Raw genomic sequence first — 13,536 nt, forward strand, 5'->3', positions numbered from 1 at the left:
TCTGAAAGGGATTCTCACCTCTCCTCACAGGGAAACCCTTTATTGTCCGGTGAGTCCCTCCAGACAAACTGAATGAGATAAGCTGGGAACTATTCCAGGTGTAAAAGGGTCTGAGGAAATGATTCAGAGTTAGAAATAGAAGGCTGGATTCTCTGATTGCCGACGGCGAAATTGCATTCAGCGAGTGGCCGGAGAATCCATTTTGAGGCCAGAATCGGGGGCGGCGCCATTTTTCAGAGGCTCTGCCCCCTCCAAAATGGCGACATTGGGGTATATGCCGCACTCTGTTGGGACGGCCTCAGGATGTCACCTGAAGGCCCTCACCCGATGCTCCATGCCCAATGGACCCACTTTCCGACGATGTGGATCACTTGTGGTCTGAGATTTTGTCAACCTGGTGTGGTGGCTGCGGAGTGTGTCCAGCACCCCCACAGTCAGGGGGTGGAGCCGTTCCATTGGCCGTGGGGGGGGCTTCGGCGGGAGCTGGGGGGACTGGTGGGGGGATAGTCCGGGGTTGGCGAGAGGGGTTACGGGGGGGGGGGGTACTACCTGGCAGGGTGGGTCCACGCATGGCTGGCACCATATTGTACGGTACGGCCGCAGCAGTTTGCTGCCGTGCACATTCGTGGCCATGACTCGCCAATTCTCTATTCGTATCTGCAGGTAAAGCCGGGGGTTTTACATAGCCATGCTTCTGGGCCCCCCCCCCCCCCCCCCCCCCCCCCCCCACTGGGCGGCGCCAACCTTTTCATCGTAGTACTAGGTACATGCTCCGGACATAGCCTCAAAGTCGGAGAAAGCAGCCCAGATTTCAGGAAAAACACACAGGACGGGATTCTCCTTTTCTGAGATTAAGGACTGGATTCTCCGATTTTGAGGCTATGTCCGAAAGAAGTGTCGAGTTTTAGGATGGAACAGTTGGCATTGCCCTCGCACCGATGCTCTGCCCGGTGGGGGGCTAGCAGTTGGCATTGCCCTCGCACCGATGCTCTGCCCGGTGGGGGGCTAGCATTTGGCAGTGCCCTCGCTCCCGCCAGGTGAGGGGCCAGCAGTTGTCAGTGCCCTCGCACCGATGCCCCGTAAGGTGGGGGGCTAGCAGTTGGCAGTGCCCTCGCACCGATGCTCTGCCCGGGGTAGGGGGCTAGCAGTTGGCAGTGCCCTCGCACCGATGCTCCGCCCGGGGTGGGGGGCTAGCAGTTGGCAGTGCCCTCGCACCGATGCTCCGCCCGGGGTGGGGGGGCCAGCAGTTGCCCCACATAAAACCCACAGCATTCCCGACAGAAACGGCCAGGGAATTGCCGGGGCCGTGGCTGCGCATGCTCACGGCGGCATCCTGCAGCGGTTGCGCCACACAGCATGGTGCGGCCGCATGCGCACCCGGTCTGCCAGATAATCCCCCTCGCCATCCCCGGGCAACCCCCAACCAGTCCCCTCAGCCCCCACTGAAGACCCCCCCCCCCGGCCAATGGAACGGCTCCACCCCCTGACTGTGGCAGTGATGGACACTCACCACCCCCACCCAATCCCACCCCATCCCACCCCCATCCCTCCCCCCCACCCCCACCTCCTATACCACCTATACCTTCGTCCAGATCATTTATGTATATCACAAACAACAGTGGTCCGAGCACGGATCCCTGTGGAAAACCGCTAGTCACCTTTCTCCATTTTGAGAAACTCCCTTCCACCTGTTGCCTCTGTCTCCTGTTGCCCAGCCAGTTCTTTATCCATCTAGCTAGTACACCCTGAACCCCATACGACTTCACTTTTTCCATCAACCTGCCGTGGGAAACTTTATCAAATGCTTTACTGAAGTCCATGTATATGACATCTACAGCCCTTCCCTCATCAATCAACTTTGTCACTTCCTCAAAGAATTCTATTAGGTTTGTAAGACATGACCTTCCCTGCACAAAACCATGCTGCCTATCACTGAGAAGTCTATTTTCTTCCAAATGTGAATAGATCCTATCCCTCAGTATCTTCTCCAATAGTTTGCCTGCCACAGACGTCAAGCTCACAGGTCTATAATTCCCTGGATTATCCCTGCTACCCTTCTTAAACAAAGGGACAACATTAGCAATCTCCAGTCCTCCGGAACCTCACCCGTGCTCAAGGAGGCTGCAAAGATATCTGTTAAGGCCCCAGCTATTTCGTCCCTCGCTTCCCTCAGTAACCTGGGATAGATCCCATCCGGTCCTGGGGACTTGTCCACCTTAATGCCTTTTAGAATACCCAAAACCTCCCCTTTCCTTATGCCGATGTGACCTAGAGTATTTAAACATCCATCCCTAGCCTCAACATCCGTCTTGTCCCTCTCCTTTGTGAATACCGATGCCAAGTACTCATTAAGAATCTCACTCATTTCCTCTGACTCCACGCATAAATTCCCTCTTTTGTCTTTGAGTGGGCCAATCCTTTCTCTAGTTACCCTCTTGCTCCTTATATATGAATAAAAGGCTTTGGGATTTCCCTTAACCCTGTTAGCCAAAGATATTTCATGACCCCTTTTAGCTCTCTTTATTGGGTTTGAGATTTGTCTACCTTCCTGATATTCCTCCAAAGCTTCATCAGTTTTGAGTCGCCTTTTTCATCTTAGCTAGTCTCACAATTCCACCCGTCATCCGTGGTTCCCTAATCTTGCCATTTCTATCTCTCATTTTCACAGGAACATGTCTGTCCTGCACTCTAATCAACCTTTCCTTAAAAGACACCCACAGTTCAAATGTGGATTTACCCTTAAACAGCTGCTCCCAATCCACATTCCCTAGCTCCTGCCGAATTTTGTTATACTTGGCCTTTCCCCAATTTAGCACTCTTCCTTTAGGACCACTCTTGTCTTTGTCCATGAGTATTCTAAAACTTACGGAATTGTGATCGCTATTCCCAAAGTACCCACCGACTGAAACTTCAACCACCTGGCCGGGATCATTTCCCAATACCAGGTCCAGTATGGCCCCTTCCCGAGTTGGACTACTTACATACTGCTCTAAAAAACTCTCCTGGATGCTCCTTACAAATTCTGCTCCATCTACACCTCCAACAATACATGAGTCCCAGTCACTGTTGGGGAAGTTAAAATCTCCCATCACAACCACCCTATTGTTCTATAATCTGTCTACATATTTGTAACTCTACTTCAAGCTTGCTTTTGGGAGGCCTGTAGTAAAGTCCCAACAATGTTACTGCACCCTTCCTATTTCTTAGCTCTATCGATATTGCCTCAGTGCTCGAATCCTCCATCGTGCCCTCCTTAATCACAGCTGTGATATCATCTCTGACTAGTAATGCAACTCATCCACCCCTTTTACCTCCCTCTCTATCCCTACTGAAGCATCTATACCCTGGGATATTTAGTTTCCAGTCTTGCCCTTCCCTCAACCAAGTCTCAGTAATACCAATAACATCATATTCCCAGGTATTAATCCAAGCCCTAAATTCACCTGCCTTACCTGCGACACTTCTCGCATTAAAACAAATGCACCACAGACCACCTGTCCCTTTGCGTTCATCATCTCTTCCCTGTCTACTCTCCCCCTTAGTCACATTGAGTTTATTATCTGGTACCTTACTGGCTTTAGTTGCTGCCTCTTTACTGACCTCTAACTCCCTAATCTGGTTCCCATTCCCCTGCCAGATTAGTTTAAAACCTCCCCAACAGTGTTAGCAAAAGCACCCCCTAGGACATTGGTTCCAGTCCTGCCCAGGTGTAGACCATCCGATTTGTAATGGTCCCACCGCCCCCAGAACCGGTTCCAATGTCCCAAAAATCTGAACCCCTCCCTCCTGCACCATCTCTCAAGCCACATATTCATTCTGACTATTCTTGAATTTCTACTCTGACTGTCCCGTGGCACTGGTACCAATCCTGAGGTTACTACCTTTGAGGTCCTACTTTTTAACTTATCTCCTAACTCCCTAAATTCTGATTGTAGGACCTCATCCTGTTTTTTACCTATATCGTTGGTGTCTTTATGCACCACGACAACTGGGTGTTCACCCTCCCCCTTCAGTATGTCCTGCAGCCGATCTGAGACGTCCCTGACCCGTGCACTCGGGAAGCAACATTCCAATTGGGAGTCTCATTTTCGACCACAGAAATGCCTGTCTACTCCCCTTACGATTGAATCCCCTATGACTATAGCCCTGCCAGTCTTTTCCCGCACTTCTGTGCAACAGAGCCAGCCACGGTGCCATGAGCCTGGCTACTACTGCCTTCCCCTGGTGAGTCATATCCCCCAACAGTATCCAAAACGGTATACCTGTTTTGGAGGGAGATGACCGCAGGGGACACCTGCACTGCCTTCCTGCTCTTTCTCGGCCTTTTGGTCACCCATTCCCTGTCTCCTTCACCAATACTAATCTGCGTGTGACCAACTCACTGAACGTGCTATCCACGACCTCCTCAGCATCGCGGATGCTCCAAAGTGAGTCCATCCGCAGCTCCAGAGCCATCATGTGGTCTAACAGGAGCTGCAGCTGGACACACTTCCCGCACATGAAGGAGTCAGGAGCATCGGCCGCGTCCCTGAACTCCCACATTGAGCACGAGGAGCATAACACGGGTCTGGGATCTCCTGCCATTTTTACCCTTTACCTTAACTGATTACAAATATAATATCAAATAATGAATAAGTGAAAGGAATAAGGATTCTACTTACCAATCAGGTTATCGCTTTGCTGTGATGTCACTCTTCAAGGTAAGTTTTTAAAGACGACCCCTGGCCACTGTTCCCGCTGGAAATCTGAAGGCTGCTTCTCCTGAAGGCTGTGACGTCCAAGTTCAACTTCTTTCTACTTCTACCTGCCCTCGAGCCTTCTTCTTGATCTTTACTCGGCTGGGATCCTTACAGCGGTTGTGTTTTTTTTTGCAACAGCCAATCAGTGGCTCCGAGCTACTGCCCTCTGCTGGATGCTTGCCTGGAGGATCACTTGCGTCTCGACCAGGGTCTCGATGCCCGAGGCCTTGGAGAACAGGGAGTGGACCATCTCTGTCTGGGTCTATACCACATTACCCAATGGCTGTGCCACCACCCTCTGGGTCTGTGCCACATCAGCCAGTGACTGTGCCACCTCCCTCTGGGTCTGTGCCACATCAGCCAGTGACTGTGCCACCTCCCTCTGGGTCTGTGCCACATCAGCCAGTGACTGTGCCACCTCCCTCTGGGTCTGTGCCACATCAGCCAGTGACTGTGCCACCTCCCTCTGGCACTGGCCCAAGTCAGCCAGTGCCCGGGCAATGCCATCGACGCCCTCAACCATGACCTGTTGTGACTGTGCCACGCTCTAGAGCGCCATTACAATGTCCAGGTGGCTCTGGTACATGGCTGTCTGTGACAGCACAACCCTGTACTGGGGCTCGGCCCTCACCCACACAGAGTGCCCCAGACCTTGGACATCCTGACACATGGCCAATACCTTTGCCCACAAAACCTTCACAGCGGGTGGCACCCATGCTGTGTTGGTCTGGGCAGCACGCATGGTCGGCACCATACCCTGCCCCTGCAGTCCATTGGACTTCTCGCACTGCACCTGCAGGCGCTGGATGATTGCTGACAGCCCCTCCTGTAGTCCCCGGCTCTGTGACTGTATCTCCATTATTGATGGGACCGTTGTTTCCAGAATCCCGCAACCCATCCTGCAGCACCTAGTCCCTGTCAGGCTGCCCTCCAACCGTCTGCCCACTCGGGAGTTCCTACCTCCTCCTGATGTACCACAGTACGTGTGTGGGGCACACCAGAGAGTGTCCCAGGAACCTCTTCACTAAAGTGCCCAACCGAGGTGAGTGTCTCTGGGCTTGTGGAGGGTGTTGGAGACGCTGTGATGGGACGTCAGTGTCATCCTGGGACCGGTGCTCCGGGTTTCTCGAGCTGTGTTTCGAGGGCTCCCGTTGCTGTCCATGTCCTCTTCCTCACTGCTATCCACCTGGAGTTGTGGTGGGGGTGGGGGCACCAGAAGGGTCCCCTCATTGCCATGTGATCCTGCAAGACCCAGACATGACGCATTATTGGGCCATGGGTTGGGGTGGTGGGTGGTGGTGGAGGAGGGGGTGGTGTTGGGGTGGTGGTGGAGGAGGGGGGTGGTGTTGGGGTGGTGGTGGGGCGGTGTGGGTGTGGTGGCAGTGGAGGAGTGGATGGGGAGGGAGCATGGGGTGGAGGTGCTGGTGGTGACATATGGGTGCCATGGGGAACCACAACTCAGTGGGGTCTCAGTTGCTCGCCTGATACCGACCACCGCCTCGGCAACTGCCCTCTCTCCAGGCCCACCAACCAGGTCCAGTGCCCGCTTCCCCAGTACGGTGAGAGGCTGCAGGTCCGGTAGGCCCCCTCCACTCTCTTCCCTCTCCCGGCGGCTGTGGGTAGCTTTATCCTGCTGGGGTGGGGGAGGGAGACAGAAAACACACTGTGTTAGACAATCAGACACATACAACACAGGAGGTGGGCAGATGGTGGCCATTGTGGCCAGGGCACCGGCCATGGCAGCCAGTATGGGTGCTGGCATGTGCTGCAGGGTGGGGAGTGCTCGCCCTCTGGGTGGGGGAGGCGGGGTTACGGGGGTTAGTGCCAGGGGCACAGCGCTGCCGACTTACCTCGGCCTCGTTGAGGAGGTGGTGCAGTCTTTTGTGGCACTGCTGTCCGGACCTGGTGGAGGGGTCCATGACGCTCAAGGCATCTTACACCTCCATCCAGGCCCGGTGTACGGCAACAGTGACAACCTTCTTCTCACCCCGGGGTACAGGGTAGCCCGCCTTTCCTCCATGGCGTCCAGCAAGGTCTCCAGCTCAGTGTCTGTGAACCAGGGTGCCGCTCTCACTGCTGCCATCTTGTTGTTTGGAATGAGTGTGTGGGGAGTGAAGTGCGACTTTGCAGCAGCAGCTTGTCAGCCTCTCAACTGTCAATCCCGACTCCGGCAAATCCAACACCGTTTCCCGTTGGAATCAATTGTTTCCCACTTGGCACCGGTGCTAGCCCCATTAACGGCTAATGAATTGCTCCAGTCGCGCCCGCGCAGTTGACGGGCGCTGGTTGGGGACCGCTAAAGGAGGTCCCCGCGGCGATTCCCCACGGTTGACCAGCCGAGATACCGCCGGCATGGTTCACGTATGGCTCCTTCCAATGGGAGATCGGCATCGCGGCTGCGGTGGCCGTCCTGGTGTGGGGAGTGGGCATCGGTCTCCGTAGGCGGGGGACCTCCACAACGGCCAGGCCCGCAATCGAGGCCCACCAATCGGAGTGCGCGGGCGATCACTGGTGAGGCGGGGCCTACCTTCTCCGTGCTGGACCCCCTGTGGGATTCAGAATCGCTGGACCAAGAGGCCCGTTAAAGCCGGCGTGAAACACTTTGCCGCGTTTTTAGAGAATCCCGGCCACTGTCTTCCAGAAGCTCTTTTAATAATCTAATTATTGACTAAATGGTGAAAAGAGATTGTGAGGACAATGTTACCATGGAGATGAATGGGATACTGTAACCATGGTAGCAAGGTGATCAGAATGGATTGGGAAGAATAAACTCGGTTTTGCTGCCTCTACGTGGTTATATTGAGATCACATTTATGTTTCCTTAATAAACTGTGATTTAGTGGAAATGTATATGGACCATCGAGAAAAATGGACAAATTACTGTCAGACTTGTGAGTGAACAAAGGAACACACCACACAGACTAGATTGTGAACTGTGATGTACCTGTGTACACAGACTGGATTGTGAAGTGTGATGTACCTGTGTACACAGACTGGATTGTGAAGTGTGATGTACCTGTGTACACAGACTGGATTGTGAAGTGTGATGTACCTGTGTGCACAGACTGGATTGTGAAGTGTGATGTACCTGTGTACACAGACTGGATTGTGAAGTGTGATGTACCTGTGTGCACAGACTGGATTGTGAAGTGTGATGTACCTGTGTACACAGACTGGATTGTGAAGTGTGATGTACCTGTGTACAGACTGGATTGTGAAGTTGTGGTAATACCACTGTATATATATGTGTGTGCCTGTATTAGGGGATGTACAATAGTACTGGCTATTACAGGTTTGTCGAAAGCCGCTGCATAGTTTGTCGGTAAGCCGCTGCCGGCTAGCTCCGCCCACAGGAGCAGGATAAATATCCATGAGGTCTCCTGAGCTGCCATTTTACAGCTCCACTTGAGGTAATAACATCTCACGGTAATAAAACCTCTTTTGTACCGTTTCGTGTTTCTGTGTGCAATTGTTAGCGCAACAGCACTGTGATGTGCTTGTATACGCAGACTGGATTGTGAAGTGAGATGTACCTGTGTACACAGACTGGATTGTGAAGTGTGACGTACCTGTGTAGACAGAGAGGATTGTAAAATGTGAGCATTGGTGCGACCATCAATTCACTCGGAGACTCGAGTCAAAGTATACATTCGTTTTAGTGAGCTTACAACATTGCCTGCCTGCGACCGGTACATTACTGAAGGCGGGCCCGCAGGTCAGCTGCTCTTATACTTCCTGAAAGGGGCGGTGCCATGGGCGGAGCCCCTACATGCTCCACATCTCCCCCATTGGGTGAAGCCACACAGTGGCCCATAGATGGAGCCCACAGGGTTAATACCATGGTCTAATGCAACACAGTATATTGGTGAATTAATAGTTCTTATACATTCACCACACACTACAAAAGAGGAAATTCAAAGGTGGCCTGGCATTACCGAACCGGCAATACTTCCACTGGGCAGCAATGGCAGAAAGACTGAGAGGATGGGTAAGCAAATCCAACTCAGAGCGGGGCAGCACGGTAGCATGGTGGTTAGCATAAATGCTTCACAGCTCCAGGGTCCCAGGTTCGGTTCCCGGCTGGGTCACTGTCTGTGTGGAGTCTGCACGTCCTCCCCGTGTGTGCGTGGGTTTCCTCCGGGTGCTCCGGTTTCCTCCCACAATCCAAAGATGTGCGGGTTAGGTGGATTGGCCATGATAGTTTGCCCGTAGTGTCCTTAAAAGTAAGGTTAAGAGGGGGGGGGGTGGTTTTGGGTTACGGGTGTAGGGTAGATGCGTGGGTTTGAGGAGGGTGATCACTGCTCGGCACAACATCGAGGGCCGAAGGGTCTGTTCTGTGCTGTACTGTTCTATGTTCTATGGGTGCGGATGGAGGAGGCCTCCTGCAAGGGGACCCTCCAGGCATTGGCTCCAGCAGCACTCCCATCCCCTTCGGCAAAATATACATCAAGCCCAGGGGTAGCGGCCACACTGAAACCGTGGGGCCCAATTACAGCAGCACTTAGGCTGACTAGGATCTGCCCCGTGGCCCCCATCTGTGACAATCACAGATTCCCCCCCCCCCCCTCCCAGCCATGCCAGACACCACCTTCAGCAAATGGAGACAGGACAGGGACACGCTGACAGTTAGGGGCTTTTACACAGGGCACAGAGTGGCAGCACTGGACAAACTGACGGAGGAATGGGAACTGCCAACAGGACAGGGTCACGCTGACAGTTAGGGGCTTTTACACAGGGCACAGAGTGGCAGCACTGGACAAACTGACGGAGGACTGGGAACTGCCAACAGGACAGGGACACGCTGACAGTTAGGGGCTTTTACACAGGGCACAGAGTGGCAGCACTGGACAAACTGACGGAGGAATGGGAACTGCCAACAGGACAGGGACACACTGACAGTTAGGGGCTTTTACACAGGGCACAGAGTGGCAGCACTGGACAAACTGACGGAGGAATGGGAACTGCCAACAGGACAGGGACACGCTGACAGTTAGGGGCTTTTACACAGGGCACAGAGTGGCAGCACTGGACAAACTGACGGAGGAATGGGAACTGCCAACCGGACAGGGACACGCTGACAGTTGGGGCCTTTTACACAGGGCACAGGGTGGCAGCACTGGACAAACTGACGGAGGAATGGGATCTGCCAACAGGACAGGGACACGCTGACAGTTAGGGGCTTTTACACAGGGCACAGAGTGGCAGCACTGGACAAACTGACGGAGGAATGGGAACTGCCAACAGGAAAGGAAATGAAACACCTGCGAATAAAGCACTTCCTCCGCAAAGAGACAGTCGGGTACCCCAGGGCCCCAGAGACCACACTACTAAAGAACCTGATGAATACAGACAGTAAAGAAGGGGGAAAATATACAGACAGCTTCTGGACAGAGCCCGAACACCATTGGACGAGACCGGATGGAAATGGGAAGATGAACTGGGGACAGATGTAGGGTGGGGACTCTGGAGCGAAGCACTGAGTAGGGTTAACTCCACCTCCTCCTGCGCAAGGCTCAGCCTAATGCAGCTCAAAGTGGTGCACAGAGCGCTCCTGACCAGAACCCGAATGAGCAGGTTCTTCCCGGATGTAGGGGATAAATGTGAACGGTGCCAGAGGGGCCTGGCCAACCACACCCATATGTTCTGGGCTTGCCCCAAACTTGCTGTGTTCTGGACAGCCTTCTCTGAGGCAATAGGGAGGCACAGTAACACAGTAATTAGCACAGTTGCTTCATAGCTCCAGGTCCCAGGTTCAATTCCCGGCTTGGGTCACTGTCTGTGCGGATTCTGCACGTTCTCCCCGTGTCAAATGCTGCCTCGATTTCAAGGGCAGTCACTCTCAGAGAAGGAAGGGCTGGAGAGACACAAAAGAGACAATGCGGGAGGGAGGCCCCTCAGCCACCGCCCCCCTCCCCCCACCCCAGCCAATGGAGAAACATGGCCGAAGCCGACAGGGGGAAAAAAGAAAGAGGAGGGAGAAGGGGAGAAGAAGGGGGAACCCCCCCCCCCCCATACCAGCCAGGGAGGTCACAAGGGGGGAGGGGAGGGGAGGGGCGGGCTGGTGGCGGGGGTGGGGGAGGACTACACTCCAAGCCAGATGGCGGCAGACTGCACACAGGAAAACTCAAGGGAAGGAAAAGACAAACCTTTCTGTGTTGTACAGTAAATGAACACGACCAGTAATGTATATAATTGTTTAGAATTCTTGAAAATACAAATAAAAATATTTTTTAATATACCCCACCTCACTCCCACCTTTCTCCACCCCTCCACTGTCGCTAAATTATCTGACTTGGGTTTCTCCGGTGGCCGACGGCGAAATCGCGTTCGGCCGGAGAACCAACATTTACGACGAAATTGGGGCGGCGGCGCTTTCGTGATACTCCACCCCCTCCAACGCGGCCTGCTCGAGCGGTACGCAGCATCGACAGCCTCAGGATGTTGCCTGAGGCCCTCCCCCCGATGCTCCGCCCCCTCCAATGCGGCCTGCTCGAGGGGTACGCAGCATCGACAGCCTCAGGATGTTGCCTGAGGCCCTCCCCCCCCCCCGATGCTCCGCCCCCTCCAGCGCGGCCTGCTCGAGGGGTACGCAGCATCGACAGCCTCAGGATGTTGCCTGAGGCCCTCCCTCCCCCCCCCCCCGATGCTCCGCCCCCTGCAATGCGGCCTGCTCGAGGGGTACGCAGCATCGACAAGCCTCAGGATGTTGCCTGAGGCCCTCCCCCTCCCTCCCCCCGATGCATCGCCCTCGACCGGCCGAGTTCCCGATGGCGTTGGTCGCGTGTGCTGTGAATCGTGGGGAACTCGGTGTGGCGGCTGTGGACTCAGTCCATCACCGCCACAGTCGGGGGAGAGCCGATCCACGGGCAGGGGGGACTTTGGCAGGGGCTGGGGGCAGTGTTAGGGGTTGGTCTGGGGGTAGCGAGTCGGCCAAAGGGGGGGCATTATTTTCCAGGTTGGGTCTGTGCGCGGCCGTCGCCTGGTTGTACGGAGCAGCCGCTGCAGGCCACCGCCGTGCGTATGAGGGGCCACGGACGGCAATTCTCCGGGCCGTATCACCAACTAAAGTCGGGTGCTCTACGCTGCCGGCATACTGGCACCCAGCCAGACGGAGGATCCGTGGCCGTTTTGCACCGAATATCCGGTCGTAAAACACCACCGTTCCCAAGCCGGCATCAGGACACAGCCGGAAAATCGGAAAATCCAACCCCTTATCCGACATCCATCACTGGATCAGCTGAAATGTCCTCCAATTAAATATTGGGAATACTGAATCCATTGTTTTCAGCCCCCACTCCAAACTCAGTTCTCTAACTAGCTAATCCATCCCTCTCCATGGTAACAGTCTGCCATTAAACTAGTCTCTTCACAACCTGGGGCTGACATTTAACCCCGAGCTGAGCTTCCGACCTCATATTGGTGACATCACTAACATGGCCTTCTTCCACCTCAGTAACATCGCTCAACTTCACCCGTCTCAGCTCATCTACTGCGGAAACCATCATCCATGTCTCCGTTACCTCTGGACGTGACTATTCCAATACACTCCTGGCTGCTCTCCCACATCCTACCCTCCGGAAACATGAGCTCATCCAAAACTCTGCTGTCCCAACCTGAACTCCCACCAAGTCCCGTTCCCCTATCACCCCCTGTGCTCACTGACCCACACTGACTCCTGGCCAAGCAATGTCTTGGTTTTAAAATTCTCATCCTTGTTTTCCAATCCCTCCATGTCCTCGCCCCTCCCTATCTCTGGAATCTCCTCCAGCCCCACAACCCTCCGAGACATCTGCGCTCCTCTAATTCTGGCCCCTTGTACATTCCTGATCAGAATCGCTCCCCCATTGGTGGCTGTGCCTTCAGCTGCCATTGCCAAGGCCTGTAGCCATCTGCCTGCGCATCCCACTGACCACCCACCATGGCCCATGGCTGTGCAGAGCGTCACCGGCATACCCCCCCCCCCCCCCAACCCCCATCACCACCACCCGATCCCCAACCTCCCCCTCCCTTCTGACAGCCGGGCGCCACCCTGCTGGCGGGGCAACATGAGGCCCACCCAAGGAGAACGCCCACATGGGTTGTACCATCCACCGGTACCCCTGCCGGCAGGAATGGGTGCCTGGGTCTGAGTATTCCATTACACTCCTGACTTGTGCCTTGTAGATAGTGGGCAGGCAAGGAGTCAGGAGGTGGGTTACTCACCACATGACTTCCTAACCTCTGACCTGTTCTTGTCGCCACAGTTTTTAGATGGCTCAACCAGTTCAGTTTCTGGTCAATGGCAACCCCAGGATGTTTAAAATGGGGATTTAGCAATGGCAATGCCAGTGAAAGACATGGAGCAATGTTTAACTTCCCTCTAGTTGGATGGGGTCACAGTGGTTAGCACTGTTGCTTCACAGCGCCAGGTTCCCAGGTTCGATTCCCCGCTGGGTCACTGTCTGTGAGGAGCCTGCACGTTCTCCCCGTGTCTGCGTGGGTTTCCTCCGGGTGCTCCGGTTTCCTCCCACAGTCCAAAGACATGCAGGTTAGGTGGATTGGCCATACTGCACCACCCTCATTGTCCAAAACGGTCAGGAGGGGTTATTGGGTTACGGGGATAGGGTGGAAGTGAGGGCTTGAGTGGGTCGGTGCAGAATTAATGGGCCGAATGGTCTTCGCCTGCACTGTGTGTTCTATGTTCTATGTGCTGGGTATGACTCCGACCAGCGGAGGGTTTCCCCCCTGATTCCCATTGACACCAGTTTAGCTCAGGTTCCTTGATGCCAAACTCGGTTAAATGCTGCCTCGATGTCAA

Source organism: Scyliorhinus canicula, chromosome 4 (genome assembly GCF_902713615.1).
Source record: "Scyliorhinus canicula chromosome 4, sScyCan1.1, whole genome shotgun sequence".
NCBI lineage: Eukaryota > Metazoa > Chordata > Chondrichthyes > Carcharhiniformes > Scyliorhinidae > Scyliorhinus > Scyliorhinus canicula.